This window comes from Solanum pennellii, chromosome 12 (genome assembly GCF_001406875.1).
Source record: "Solanum pennellii chromosome 12, SPENNV200".
NCBI classification, from domain to species: domain Eukaryota; kingdom Viridiplantae; phylum Streptophyta; class Magnoliopsida; order Solanales; family Solanaceae; genus Solanum; species Solanum pennellii.
This window is the reverse complement of record NC_028648.1, coordinates 78015991-78021179: the sequence shown is the minus strand read 5'-3', so window position 1 is coordinate 78021179 and position 5189 is coordinate 78015991.

Below are 5189 nucleotides of genomic sequence, written 5' to 3'. Positions count from 1 at the left end.
CAGAATTTCCGACCCGAGTGAGCTTACGGAGCCTGTGACGGTCCGTCACGACTGTGACGGTCCGTCCTGCAGGTCCGTCACAAAGCTCAGAGACTTGATTTTTTGTAAAAGTTCTGTGACGGCCCGTCATGCCTGCGACGATCCGTCCTGCCATTTCGTCGCGAAGTTCAGAGAGTCGATTTTAGTACCCAATTTTCAGAATTCCAAGTGTTTTGGAACGAGACCCCCTCGACGGTCCGTCGTGCCCATGACGGTCCGTCGTGGGATCCGTCGTCTCAGCCAGTTTTTCCAGAAATAAAATCTGCTGCTCAAAACGACTAAACAGGTCGTTACACTTTGTTCTAATAACATAGTGTCGTACAAAAATGTGACGATTAAGTAATTAACTCACATGCTATTTATCACGAAACTTCTGATTAAGAATGGAAAAATCGTAGCGGTACCAAACTGCTACTTGCATGAGCATACCAATTTGGAGCTTTCATTTGTAATTTCCTTTTTGATTCTTTGTTTGAACTTTGAACCACCTAATTTGAAAAAGTGCAAAATGTGTATGCACATAAATCCAACGTGTAAAGAAGAAAATAAATATAATGTCGATGCTTTACACAAAACAACAGCAATAAAGTAGAAAGTAGGTATCCTTAGATAAAACAAGATAAGTGAACTCACTTCTTGTTTAATTATCAAACATAATGTAGAAAATAACAGAGAAAAAATAGGGAAAATTATGTTGATAAGCAAATTGTATACTATTAATTAATTAACATAGTTATAGTTTGTTATAATTTGTGACCTACTTTTAGCTATAATTACACTATTTAACTTTTTTGTTTTGTATAATTCGTACAATTGTATAATTTGAAATTTGTATAATATAATTTGTATAACTTTTGTAATATGTAATTTTGTTTAATATAATTTGTATAACTGTTTAAAGTTCAGATGTTTGTATTTTTATAAATTCATCATGTCGAGTTCATACAAAAATAATTGAATTATACAAATGTACCCGCGAATTATACAAACGAGACAACTTAAATTGTAGCTACAACACGTAAATATGCAAACTATAGTTATGATGCATAATTAAATTTATAATAATGGCTATTTGCGAAAGTTTTCCGGAAAAGTATAACCAGATAGACCTTTTGCTAGTCCAAAATTGTTAAATAAGATGGTGAGATTCAACTAAAGAATGGGAAGTTAGAATAAACAAAGAGAATTTTAGATTGGAAAACTTGATTATGAAAGAAGACTCTTTGATTTGAGTTGTATACAACTCTTTTTTTGACGACAAGGGAAACCAGCAGCCGCTACCCTTTTGGTGCGCACAGGGTAAAACGCCGCTTCTATGCAATAGCTCGCAAACCACATAGGAGAGATAACCCGCATTAGGCAAGCCTAGTGTGACGAGCTCGATCCAGAAGGCAAACCCCTTGCTTTCGAACTTGAGACCTCCAACATGGAAGTCCCAAGCTCAAACCACTGGACCACCCCGCAGGGTAGGGTTGTAGAACTTTCCTTTTCAACTACACTTTTAAATTTTCGAGGTGTTACAGTTTAAATGTCTACTTAGTTTAGATCCAGCTTCACCTTCTCCTGTTTACTCTTTATTTACGTATTTTTTTGTATTCTATAATCAAAATTTAATACTTCTTTTAAATTGATCTTTTTATATCATATTCAAAAAAAAAAATTGTTGTAATAACTTTATAATGTATTAGTTGATGATTATTTTGTAATGATACTTTTATAATGTTATACATTTTGATATTGTAACCATCCTCACATGAATTCTTTTACTAAACACATTTACTTCCGTTCATAAAAGCTTTGATTCGATCCACTCTGTCCCTTTTAAGCATCCACAATGTATAATGCATACATTGAATATACATCTTATACTTTGTGGATACACTTGATATACAAAGTTTCCATCATAAAACTCCTTCTAATCACCACTACACTTCAATTTCAAATACTATAATTATAAATTTTAAAAAAGAAACAGGAGAAAAATAAGTATCTTTCGACTTGCATTATTTTCATTTTCTACAACTAAATATTACTCGTAATATCAAACTCAAAACTCACGTAACACATTTAAAAGGGATGTAAAGACTAAATATTAAAAAGAATATGTTAAATAATTAGAAGGTATTTAGCAACATATTGATGACGACTTTTTTCTTAAAATATAGTGTTAGTCTTACAAAAATGTGATGATTAAATAAATTCATTTATACTCTTAAGATTCCTTTACATATAGTTTGAGGGAAAATGTGATACATTTCAATACAGCTATAGTTGTTGGAATTTTTCTTTCATTTTATGATACATAATTTGACTCTAAACATCAAATGAATACTCGAACATTTCAAAAGTGAGTATATAAGGGGAGTTATCGGGTTTACGTAAATTCATGTTTCTGTTTTATTATTATATAAAGTAGTGTTGTATTTTTCTTAAAAAGAAATGCTTAAATATAGATGTGTGAATTCATGATTCTCTTCCGACATCAAATATAGTAATTTCGTATATTTTTTAAATAAGTAAATACATATGAACCCACGCTTGAAGTGTCATAATACGATGATAATTGGGTACAACTATCTCAGATTCTCAGTACGTTAGAAATTTAAATCTTTTACTATCAATGTTGTTTTCTTTCTTTCTAAATCTGAGTGACACCTCTCTAAGTAGTTGGTCTTAGCACTTTTAACATTTTAATTAATATTTTTTCTTTTTTGATCTTTAAAAATTTTCAAGGTTGTCATATTGAAAATTCCTATTTATTTTTTTTACCAATATAATTTTTTTATAAAATTAAACCAAATGTATGTTAGAACTAGTTGTACTAAATGATCTAAAATCCATTCAATAAGTTCAACCGGTTTTAATATCTTCGATACAAAATATAATTATTCAAATTTCAATAATTACTACTAGAATAGATAATAATTAATTTTAGCCCATCTTGGTTTAGACACTATAAAGTATAAAGGGAAAATTGTATATAATAGCAAACTAATAACCTAAAATAAATGGAATAGCTAGGGTTTGATTTAATTGTGCTACATAGCAAACGTTAGCTAAAATTTGTCAGCGTCTCTCTCCCAGAAATCTCGCTCGCCACTCTCCATTCTCGCTCGCCTCTCTTGCTTTATACACAGAAGTGTATAATTCTATTTCTGTTTTGTATAAAGAGAGAGAAAATTGTATTTACACATGCAAAAATATATATATCTTCGTGTTGTACACTTAATTATACAATTTATAAACATTTTACTTCAAATATTGCAGAGAAAAAGGTCAACGAATTATACAATTGCGAATTATACAATTGCAGTGAAATACAATTTTCTCTAGCTTTATACAACAGAAGTGTATATATTATGTTTCTGTTTTTGTATAAAGCGAGAGAAAAACATATATCTTCTTGCTATACACTTAATATTGCAGCGAAATAGGCAGTGAATTATACAATTGTGCATTATACAATTGCAGTGAAATAGGATAGCGAATTATACAATTGCAGCGAAATAGGCCAGCGAATTATACACTTGTATATGTATAGCGAATTATACAGTTTTATGTTTGCTATGGAGCGGAATTATGCAAAGTTTGCTATAGCATACAAATATGATTTTTTTGTTTGCTATATGTGAAAGTTGCCCAAGTATAAACCCCTAGTTCCTAATGGGCTTTGATTGGATTTATGGATTATGTTCGGAAGTAAATGACCAAGAGATCTTAATTTAAAATAATATCGCAGTTTATAATTTTCAGTGACTTATGTTTGTATGATACGATGATAAGGGATAAATAATTAATTTTAAAATAAATTTATCTCATATTTGATTAGGATAAAATTACAGAATATCTTATTTTGAAATTTAATATTATTTTATTCCATATTAAAAATAAAATAATAATCTCGAAGTAACTTATCCTCCGATCAATTGTGCCCCTTATCTTTAGGATTCTATGTGCTTGCAACAACAAAAGGGGATGATGTGTACTAAACACAAAATAAATAGACAAAAAAACAGACGTAGCTTAGGAGTTTTAATGACCTTATTATATTATAAATTGACAAAGACATGAATTGTTTATTTTGTCCCATTTTCCATTTTCAAATGACATCAATGATCCCAATAGTTTCTTTCTTTTTCTTTACTCTTTTGCCTAATTGACACCAAAAAGAACAACCATGCAAATCGATACAATAATATATTCCGTATAATTTTTAAAATTATGTTTGAACAAGGTGTTGCCTATACATTCTTTTTTCATATATTGTGAATAGTGGTGAAGTCACGATTTCAAAAAAGAGATTCAAAATTTAAAACAGACACACGAAATAGTAGATAGAGGTTCGACATCTATATACTAATATACTTAAAATATTTTAACCATGTATAAATAATATAATTTTCCATCGAAGGGGTTCAAATGAACTTCCTAACTGTAAGGTGACTCCGTATTAGGGCTGTTCAAAATCTAACCGAAATCGATAAATCGAACCGATAAAAAAGTTATTGGTTGATAGTATTGGTTTAGTGGTTTTGATAATGATTTTAATTTTTTTTGTTGTCAAATTATCAGTTCTTAATGGTTTGATGTTTTTCTTAACTAGTTAACCGATAACCCGATAGTAAATTAAATAATTATATTTATATCATTTTGTATATAAAGTCCTTGACTTAGAGTTTGATTTCCTTTTTTTTTTTGGTTGTCTCAAACACTTGATTTTTCTACAATGTAAAAGTGTTTGCTTTTGAGCAAAATATGACTTGTGAACTCAAGTGCATAGATTATTTGGTTTGTCACCTTGTTTTAAAGTGATTTTCAATGTTTTTTCTTTTGTGTCAAATTAACGGTTAAACCGATAACGATCAAAAACCGATAAATCAATAATCAATAAGTCAATATCTTAATGGTTGTATGACGGTTTAACATCTCTACAAACCTATAACCAATAAGTCAACCCGATAAACTTCAAACTGAAACGAACCGACCAATACACAGCCCGCCCTACTCCACACTGCTTGTGAAGATAAAAATATAAATTTCGATAAATCTCCAAGCTAAGCAAAATATTTATATCAAAATAAAGTATGAAAATATAGAAGAAATAGTAGTAATAATAATAATAATAATAATAATAATAATAATAATAATAA